Below are 11060 nucleotides of genomic sequence, written 5' to 3' on the forward strand. Positions count from 1 at the left end.
TTAATAGCTGTAACACTGTCCTTCAGGCCGCTGAGGGAGTGTCATACTTTCTTTAGACATCGTAAGGTGCCATCGCTCTTGAAGCTACTGTATATGAGCTCTGCCATCTTGCTAGCACTGATAGGGCTCTTGGGTCCAACCTGCCATTAGAACTACTAACTCCATTCGTATTAACTTTTGTTACAAATCTTATGCGGAGGGTGGTTCTGTCTATTTAGACCCACATTCTATTTTAAGACTGTATATTTGGCTTTGATGAATTGTCCGAGCCTTGGTGGCTGTCACTAGAAGGCCAGCACCTTCTTCCCACCCCCGCTCCCCCACCCATCCCCACTCTCCTTGACTCTTTCTGTCATTGCTGTTTTGGAGAATTGCCTACGACGTTTAAACCGTTAATCACAAAACATTCAAAACCACCAGCCGGACTCCTCGAGGCCGTCATAAATTGACAGAGGAACCAGGAACGGCGTGGAAGGGTGATTCGTCTGCGGATAGGGCTCTGCACTTTGGTTTCGCGGCGGGCTGGGATTTTCAGGACCAGAGACAGCGCCCCCGGTCCGCACCTGCCTCCCACCGGCGGACTTGAGGGCTGCAGGAGCGGGTGTCGGCGCGGACAGACCTGGGAGCGCCCAGGCTGGCAGGCTGCGTGTGCCCACACGAGGGAGGCACCAGAGGGCGCTGGCGAGCTGCAGGTCTCGACTCAGGGACGAGTTCAAATCCCGACCCTGCCACTTACTATGTGTCACCTTAGGGTGGTCACACATGAAAGAATAATGACGACAGAAAAAGTGCAAACGCCTGGAGAAGTTAAAATGCCAGCAGTTTATATGAAGCCCTGTTTGCCTCCAAACCTTAGTGTCTGTATTACTCAGAGGGGCTCTCGCAGTGTCCATGGTAGTAGTTCTTTTCTTGTTTGCTATTCTGTGTCCCAGTAACACACAGCTTATTTCTGTGAAATCTTAATGGTCGTAGAATAGTGCATGTGCTTTCAAACAGCCTTGCTGAGGTATAATTGACGTAGAAGAACAAACTGCACGTATTGAAAGTGTACCGCTGAATATGTTTTGACAGATGCGTGCACCCACCAAACCACCCCCAAACAGTCCTCATGGCATTTTGTCATTCTCTCATCTCTCCCCTCCCAACCACCGATCTGCTTTCTGTCACTGTAGATAAGTATGCTTTTTTATAGACTATTACATATATTTTAAATACTGTCACTATACATTATGTATTATTTTGTTTAAGAGCTTGCTAAATGCCAGGTTGTGGGTACATTATAGTTATTATCACATTTAATTCTAAAGCGACTGAGTGAGGTAGCAGTGGAAACCCCCATTTTACAGGCAAAGAAAGTGAGAAGCAGAGAGGCTAAAGAACCTGCCGGAAGAAGTTCCTACAGCACAAAGCAGTGGAGCCAGGGGATGCCCAGGCCTGTGGGAGGCCCTGTCTGGGCTCCCGCCCCGCTGTCCTGCCCCTCTGTCTCCTCCAGCAGCCCAACAGGCGGAAGACAAATGGCCTGGGCTCAAATTCCGCCTTTGTCATGACCATAAACATGACCCTGGGCAGGTTACTCCACCTCTCTTGGCCTCAGTTTCCTCATTTGCAGGATGGGTGGATGAAAAGGCCCTGACTGTAGAGTGGCCTGAGGGTCATCTGAGATGCTGAGTGCAGAGGGCACCTAGCAGAGGCTTGGGCAGGACAGACTAGTAAACAAGTTGTCACGGTCTGGGGTGTGAGTGTGGAGAGACAGACACGCAGGGTATGGGGAGACCCTGGACTTGCAGAGTCCTCTCCTTGAACTCTGGGTCACCGTGGTCTGTTGTACTCATGTTGGAAGGGCACTCACCCATCTGCTAGTGGTTGAGGGCCTCCAAGTGCTCGCTGGGATTCAACAGTGAATAAGAAAGACTTGGCGCCACCCCCGGGGGCATCCATCTAGTGAGGTGGGGGCCGGGGCAAGTCCCCAGCAATTACAGTCGAGTGTGATCAGAGCTGCTGTGGGGGAAATACAGGCAAATATTCTTCCACTTCACTTTTACAATCCCTCCAAGCTTCTTTCTTCTAAGTTCCACCAATCTCACCTGGCACTGACCTGCTGCCCCATGGAGAATTCGTTACAAATACAATATTGTTGAAATACAAGCGGTCTTCAAAAAGTTCTTGAGAAATGGAATTAAGGGATAAAAATTAAAAATGTAAACTTTATTTCTCAACATAAGCTCCATTAAGTTCAGGACACTTTTGTAAGTGATGGCAATTAAGGGATAAAAATTAAAAATGTAAACTTTATTTCTCAACATAAGCTCCATTAAGTTCATGACAGTTTTGTAAGCAATGGTACCAGCCATGTGGTCCATCCCTAAAGAACTGAGCGTCCTCGAAATTTAACCACATCAGTGCAGTCTTTTTTGCATTATTAACTGAAGAAAAATGGATGTCCTTTAAAGATGTTTTAAGATTAGGAAACAAAAAGAAGTCAGAAGTAGCCAAATTAGGACTGTGAGTTGGATGCCTAATGGTTTCCCATTGAAACTCTCACAAAACTGCCCTTGTTTGATGAGAGGAAAGAGCAGGACCCTTGTTGTGGTGGAGGGGGACTCTCTGGTGCAGCTTCCCAGGGCTTGTTTCTGCTAAAGCTTTGGCTGACTGTCTCAAAATACTTTCATAATAAGCAGATGTTGTCGTTCTTTGACCCTCCAGAAAGTCAACAAGCAAAATGCCTTGAGCATCCCCCCAAACAGCTGCCGTGACCTTTGCTCTTGACCAGTCCCCTTTTGCTTTGACTGGTCCACTTCCGCCTCTAGGTAGCCATGGCTTTGATTGTGCTTTGTCTTCAGGATTGGTAAAGTCGTGTTTCATTTCCTGGTACAACTCTTCAAAGAAATAACTTCAGGATCTTGATCCCACTTGTTTAAACTTTCCATGGAAAGCTCTGCTCTTGGCTGCAGCTGATCTGGGTGCAAGAGTTTGGGTGCCCATCAAGTAGAAAGTTTGCTCAACTTTAATTTTTCGGTCAGAATTGTGTCAGCCGAACCAGTTGTCTATGGTGTTGGCTATTGGTTCTGCCATTAATCGTCAGTTCTCTTCAATTAGGGCACAAAGAAGATGACCTTTCTTCCCTTCAAATTGTTGCAGATGGTAGGCGGCTGTGAATTTCAACATTTTCTCATCCCTTCTTTTTGGGGAGGCAGGGGAGGGTGGGGGGCTGGTACAAGGATCCGAACCCTTGACCCTGGGGTTGTAACACCACACTCTAACCAACTGAGCTCACCGGCAGCCCTTCATTTCTTCTTAAAACAAGTTATCCATTTGTAAACTGCTGATTCCTTGGGGGCATTGTCCCCATAAAGTTTTTGTAAAGCATCAGTGATTTCACTATTCTTCCACCCAAGCTTCACCATAAATTTGGCATTTGTTTTTCCTTCAATTTTAGCAGAATTCATGTTGCTCTGATAGGGGTTCTTTCAAACTGTTGACTTATCCTGTTTAGTGCCTCAAACTAGATCCTGTTCAGACATGTTATAACAAGTTAGCATGAGTTTATTTTGGTGTAAAAGAGTTTTTTGGAATTCACGCATAAGATAGATCTACCATATGACCCAGCTATCCCACTGCTGGGAATATACCCAGAGGAATGGAAAGCATCAAGTCGAAGGTATACCTGTTCCCCAATGTTCATCGCAGCACTCTCTGCAATAGCCAAGAGCTGGAACCAGCCCAAATGTCCATCATCGGATGAGTGGATACGGAAAATGTGGTATATCTACACAATGGAATACTACTCAGCTATAAAAACGAATGAAATACTGCCATTTGCAACAACATGGATGGACCTTGAGAGAATTATATTAAGTGAAACAAGTCAGGCACAGAAAGAGAAATACCACATGTTCTCACTTATTGGTGGGAGCTAAAAATAAATTCACACGCACACACAAAAAAACCAGAGGGGGGGAGAAGACTTAACAATACAACTCCTTGAAGTTGATACGACAGGCAAACAGAAAGGACATTGTTGGGTGGGAGGGGGGAGAGGGAGGAGGGAGGGGGGTTTCGGTGATGGGCCACAATAATCAACCTCATTGTATATCGACAAAATAAAATTAAGAAAAAAAAAGAAATTCACGCATAATTTTTTCAAAATACTCATTTTCCACGAACTTTTCGAAGAACCCTCATTCACCCCAAAGGTATTGTTTCTGCTGCTGTTGGAAAACCTCCTAAAAACATTTCCTGTTCTTTGGGCTTATACACACCACTCTGGTCTCCCACTATTGTTTCCTAACCGAGGGCCACCTCCAGCCCCCAAACTGATCACAAACTGGATGGCTGAGAGCCCAGCTTGGGAATAACTGATCTGAAACCCAGCTATGCCACGTTTTAGTCCATTTCCACATGCTTTCTTCCTCTCCTTGTGAAGCCCCAGGTTATCTACTCCCCGATAACCCACTAAATCATTAAACTATTAATCCCTGAATGGATTCATCCATTCATGAGGCATAGTTCTCATGATCCAATCACCTCCTAAAGGCCCCACCTTTCGACACTGCCACATTGGAGATACAGCTTCCATGTGAGCTTTGGAGGGGACAAACACTCAGACCATAACAGCCATTATAGGCCGTGTCACCTTGGCCATTATTTATTTTCAGTCAAGTCTCAGTGGTTCACATGCGAATTCTCTGCAGAACCTGGTTAATCCAAGCTAGCGTCTTCTCCCCCTGGGACCCGCCCATCCCCTTTGACCTACCAATGGATTTAGACTCAAGGGTTTCCAACCCATTTAATAAGCAAAATATAATGGGGAAAGGAAATCTGCTGCTCAAATTTGATCACACATTACTGAGGTCTAAATGCAAGGTTGGGGCCGGCCCGTGGCTCACTCGGGAGAGTGCGGTGCTGATAACCCCAAGGCCCCGGGTTCGGATCCTATATAGGGATGGCCGGTTCGCTCACTGGCTGAGCGTGGTGCTGATAACACCAAGCCAAGGGTTGAGATCCCCTTACCGGTCATCTTTAAAAAAAAATAAAATAAAAAAAAATAAATGCAAGGTTGGAGAAGGTGGTTTATAAATCACATCCATAGGGACTTTAGTTTTCAAGTAAAATACTAGAGCTGGATGAAGCAGAAAAAGGCAGCTGGATCCTCAGGCCCAAGGTAGCCTCGCAGTACCCAAGTACAGGGGTCCTGGGGGCCCAAGGAAGTGCCACATGTCTCCCTCCTTCTCTCTCATCGCCTTCTCTCTGTGGATCCGCTCTGTTCTTCTCTGCACAGCAGCAGCCTCTGCCTCTGCCAGGAAGTCGAGTGACAGTGCCTGGCTTTATGTGTGCCGGTGCAGACACCCGCAGACCATCCTTGCTCTCTCTCTCTCTCGCACACAATCTCGATCCCAAAGCCTTGGGAAAGGAACTGACTGACCCAGCTTGGCTCAGGCACCCGTTGATCCAGTCATCTGTGGCGTGGGTGGGGGCAGCATCACACAGAACAAACACGGCTGCCCCCATCACTATGGCATGAGTGAAGGATAGATCCGCCTCACATGCGTTGGCTTCTGTGGGTCAGATTCCCCCTTTCTCCATCAGTGCAGGCAACAGTGCGGTGCCCACTCCGTAGGGACATCAGCATGTACACAGTGAACCATCTCACCTCCCACTCTCCTCACTGTAAAGTCTACACCTGCCAGGCTGTTCTCCCCCTGCAGTCCTGGTTTCAGCACCTAAGTTTGTTCGTTCACTCACTCACGCAGTACTCTCTGAGCACCCCTCAATGTGCCAGGCACTGTGTGTGGGCAAACAAGACCACCAGGAACCTCCTCTCACGGGGCTGTGGTAGACAGACAATGAACAAAGGGACAAATACACTGCTGTGATAATTCCAGATGCTGACAGACGCTACTGAGGAAAAAGCAGGGTGTGGTGCCAAAGCTCCTCTTTTGGCCGTGAGCCCCTCCAAAGAGGCCAAGGCTGACCCTCCTCTTTTGTACCTTCCAGGGCTTGGGGAAGTGCTTTGGTGTTGCTGGGAAAAGGGAGGTGTCTTGTCAAGAACTTGGAAGAGTCTGAGATTTCACTTGATTGCAAGCTCACAGGGCAGCCTGCCAGTCTCAGAGGCTGGCAAAAACACGAGCCTCCTGGGTCAGAGACAAAGGACTTTATTACACAAGGCACAGCAGATGCCAAAAAATATTTATGAAATGAATCAATGGCTGGATGCTCTCGAGTCCTAAGCTACATACCCAGGGGGTGTCAGTTACCCAAGTTTCTTTGGGCAGCAAGAGCCCCTGAAGCCAGAGAGTTAAGATAAAAGGCAAGACCAGTTTGGCAACGCCTGGTGAAGCTGAAGACGTGTGTGCCTTGCAACCCAGACATTTCACTCTTTAAGCCTTTATCACATTACAGCACATGTAGAAAATGAAAGTGTTAGTACAGCTTACTGGTGTTAGTGGAGGAAACTGCTGGAGGAGGTGACGTCCCACAGCTGCCCCAGGCCCTTCCCATCTGCACACCTGTAACCCATTCATGGCAAGGTGGGTGTAGAGTCCTGCCCTATAGGAACCCACGCATATGCACAAGGAGACATGAGATGGAACTGACATACTTCAACTTAGGCATGCAGATGACTTTTGGAGAGGAAGGCCAAAGAGATGGGCCTGGAAGCTTTGGGGGTTTTTTTGTTTGTTTTTTTAATAAATTCTAAATTTTTTATTAGCATATTCTTTGTTATAAATCATACTTATTCTTTATGTCCCTTATCCAGTCTCTCCCTTTCGCCCTCTAATAACCATAGATTTGTTCTCTCCATCTGACAGATTAACTGTTTTTCTGTTGGTTTGTTGCCTAGATGGTCTGCCCAGGACTGAGACAGGTATGATCAAGTCCTCCCCTGTTATCGTAAATCAGATGCTTCTTCTGTTACTCTGGAGTGTGCTTCGTGGAGAGGACCTCTTGTGGGTTTTTTTTGGTTTTTGGTCTCCACTGGTGCCTCTCCTTGTGTCAATGCAGTTGTGAGTCTGGCGTGCCATATGCACAGTGGCTGTGACTGCTGCTATAGAGACCAGCTGCTTTTGTGGCAGCCATGGCAATTGTGGTGGCTGTGGAGGGCTACCCACGTGGAAATGGTGTTTTTGCTGTGCTCTTTACCTGGTTGCGGATGGGTTTGGCTTCCCCCACTTCCACACCTCAGGGCCCCGGTTACCCCTTTACTTTATTTCAGCATTAGTTTTCTCAAAGATACAGGAATCTGAAGCAAATACAGCATCTACTAAATCCAGGTGGGGAGTAAATAGGTGTTACGTCACTTCCCCTATATTTGATGATGTAGTTTATACTTAAAGGAAAGAGTTAAGGCCTCCATAAGTGCAGCTTAAACACCTCTGGAGAATCTGGCCTCTGGTACCCTGAAGAGCCTTGCTGTTTCTGTGCATGAGAGAAAGTCTAGAAAGCACTGATCTCCCCCAAACTGTGACTCACGTCCAGCTGGTCAGAGGGAGGCTGGTACTTCCCAAGTCTAGCCACTAGATGGCGCCAGGACCCAGGGTTAGAATACGGAGCTCTGCGAGAGGGATGCGGGATTCCTCCAGCAACTGGGCCCCAGGAAGAACAAATTTCTACAAAGAGAAGCAGAGGAAGAGAATTTATTTGAGAAGGTGAGAGGCAAGTAGAGGTAAGAAAAGAGCAGCCAGGTATCAAAAGCATCCTTGGTTGAAATAGAAATGCCACTCATGGGTGTTGATAAAGCACCCTTTTTTTTTGTCCTCGAAATTACCCAGGATGCAGTTGTTAGGCTTAAAACAGGTGTCACAGGGGTTCCGAGATTCCACTTTCCATCCCAGCGTGTAACTGATGTCATTCCACTCCTGTCCACTGAATGGCCCAAAGGTGTGTGCACCTTCTGGAGGCCGGAATGATCTATGCAGTTGTTAGGCTTAAAACAGGTGTCACAGGGGTTCCGAGATTCCACTTTCCATCCCAGTGTGTAACTGATGTCATTCCACTCCTGTCCACTGAATGGCCCAAAGGTGTGTGCACCTTCTGGAGGCCGGAATGATCTGTGGTTAGTCTGAACTGTAGTCTGAAGTGCCGGGCTTTGGCATAAAGGCTCTGAGTTCACATCCTGCCTTTGCTCGTGACCAGCTTTCTGACTCTGGGTGCCTGTCTTCACCTCTCTGGGCCTCAGTTTTATGATCTGTAAACTAGGGGTAATAATAGTACCTATTCCACAGGACTGTCGCAAGGATTAAAGGAGATTACATACACGAAGTCCTGGCTTTGGATGAATAGTAGAAACAGTAGACCCTGAGGCCCAAACTCTTCTAAAGTAAGCAATTCCAGGGAGCAAGGCTGAAGTTTCTAACCAGAAACCTGATGAACAGAGCTTAGAGTTCTCCTGAGGGGTAAAGACATTCCCAGGTACCCAGTGGTGGAAAGGAAAGTGGTTAGAGGTTGATGACCTGTAAAAGGAGCAGCTAGAAGCCCTGCCACTTGTCACAGGAGGAGATGACATCATTCATTCCTTCTTTAATTCCGTAGACAAGTATTTAGCAAGCAGCTGCCCTGTGCTGGCTCTGTGCTGGCCCTGGGATACGATGGTGAGCAAAAAAGGACACCACCCCTTCCCAGAGGGACTTACCACCCAGTCGAGGCAGAGCACGTGCATGGTGAGGTTCAAAGGCAAAGACGAGGGCAGGGACAAGGTCATGTGGGTTTGAATTATGAGGCCCTATGTGCTTGCCGGACACAGGCTAGCCTGTCAAACATAAAGTTCTGTGACACTATATATATTAAAAAAAATCAGCCAACATGTTCGAGCCCAGTGAACTTTAAAAATAACGTTATTGAGGCATATTTTGCATAGCATATAATTCACCCTTTTCAAGTGATTTTTAGTAAATTTACAAACATACTGCAGTGCAACCTCCACCATAAATCAGTTTTAAAACGTTTTCATCAACCCAGTATATGTCATGCAACTTACTGTTAATTCCTGTCCCCGTCCCCCAGCTCCTACCCCAGGCAACCACTAATATACCTTCTATCTTCAGAGTTTTGCCTTTTCTGGATATTTCCTATAAATAGACGGTATAATGTGAGGTCTCTTGTGTCTGTCTCCTTTCCCTGAGCATGACATTTCTGAGGTTCATCCGTGTTGTAGCATGTGTCTAGAGATGGCTCCTTTTCACTGCTGAGTAGTACTCCGTTGTAAGGTTATGTCACAATTGGTCTATCCACTCACCAGCTGATGGACATTCAGCTTGTTTCCAATTTTTGTCTAGCCTAGCAAATTGTAACCTGGGCCCAGTGGGTGGACTTCACAACTGCTGTTAGCCCCTTGACATGACATGCAAAATGCGTGTGTTTTATGGGAGAAGTTCTGTAGTATTAACAGAGCCTCCGAGGGTACTGTGTCCACCCGGTGCTGGCCAGCCACACACACACAAAAGAATCAAAGCGTACTGTGTCCATCTCTCCAAATTTTGAGAGGTGTGATTCTAGACTAAACTAAGGTGGTTCGATGAAGCTAATCTCAATGAGGTGCAGTTACTTATTGTTCTAGTCAAAGTGTGGACTTTGCTTGGGGACGTTGCTCAGAGGGTCTTCTGGTTGAGGCTGCAGGGCGGTGGTCAGCAATGGCCACAGTGACCTGTTCTTCGTTTGTTTGTTTTCTAAAGATGACCAATAAGGGGATCTTAACCCTTGACTTGGTGTTGTCAGCACCACGCTCTCCCAAGTGAGCCAACCAGCCATCCCTATATAGGATCCGAACCTGTGGCCTTGGTGTTATCAGCACCGCACTCTCCCGAGTGAGCCACGGGCCGGCCCCAGTGACCCGTTTCTGACCCAGCATCCAGGCTGTGCCAGCCAACCAGGGGGCCGTGGGGGGCTGACAGTTTGCTTGTAGCAGTTCTCCCTGGGAACAGCACTGTGAAGCGTGCCAGGCTCCCAGGCTAGCCCACAGCATCTGTTTAATCCACAACAGCAGATCCTGAGAGTGACGCAGGGGAAGGGAGAGAAGCGGAGAGCAGTTCCCAACAACGAAGCAGGACTGTCCTTTTGAGAAAATTGATAGCATTTTATTTGTGGAAAATAATCGACTCCACGAAGAGTAGAAAGGATACTGTGATGGACAACCACGTATCCTTCACCTGGAGTCACCAGAAGTCAGTGCTTTCAGCCACGCTGGCCCCTCTTTCTCTCCTTTTTTTCTTTTCTTTCTTTTTTTCTTTTTTTTTTTAACTGACCCATTTGAAAGTACTTTGCAGAGATTATTAAGCGTTAACCCTAACCCCTCCATCGTATCTCCGAACGTTAAGGACATCTCCTGCAAAACCACAATACCATTATCATACCCACTTTAAATACAGTGCAATAATATTATCTATTATGCAGTCCACACTCAAGTCTTTCCCATCATCCCCAAAACGTCCTTTAGAGTAATTTTTAAATCCATAATCCACTCAAGGATTAAGTCTTGCATTTTGTTGTCCCGGGAAGCTAAACTGAATTGAACCGAAATTAATGAAAACCGCTGGTCTCATGGGAACCTGCGCCAGACGGCGCCTGGGGCAACGACCTGTGACCCTCAGGACAGGCCGGCGGCGACCCTGCCCGCATTCTGTGTGGGAGACGAGGTGGCGTCCTCGTCAGGGCCGAGCTTCCATGCCCCGGGCTCGGTAGGTGAGGAAAGCGGGTTCCTGCACCCCAGGTCCACTGAGTCTGGGAGCCACGGCCTGAAGCGCCTGCTCTGCGGCTTGCTCTGCAGACCCCAGGCCTCGGGTCCCATCGCGGGCCCTGTCCTGTCAGCCGCTGTGCTCCAAATGGCACCCCTGTGATGAGTGTCCGGTTCTGCACGGGGCAGCACCCCCAGTCCCTCAGGCCATGCCACACACACACACACACACACACACACACACACAAATAGACTCAGAATACTAGAGAGCAAAAAGTGAACGCATGGCCCACCTCCACTGCGCCCTCCAGGGGTGCCTCTCTGCACCTGGAAACAACATATGTGCTTAAGAATCTTACACACACACACTCATACCTTTTTATCTGTAGTGTGG

At 47.7% G+C, this 11060-nt stretch overlaps 1 pseudogene; it reads right to left on the reverse strand.

Moving 5' to 3' along the window:
• On the reverse strand, nucleotides 1–10780 carry LOC103599079 (annotated as a pseudogene).
• Nucleotides 10781–11060: the final 280 nt, after the last annotated feature.

This window comes from Galeopterus variegatus, unplaced genomic scaffold (assembly GCF_000696425.1).
Source record: "Galeopterus variegatus unplaced genomic scaffold, G_variegatus-3.0.2 Scaffold2844, whole genome shotgun sequence".
NCBI classification, from domain to species: Eukaryota; Metazoa; Chordata; class Mammalia; order Dermoptera; family Cynocephalidae; genus Galeopterus; species Galeopterus variegatus.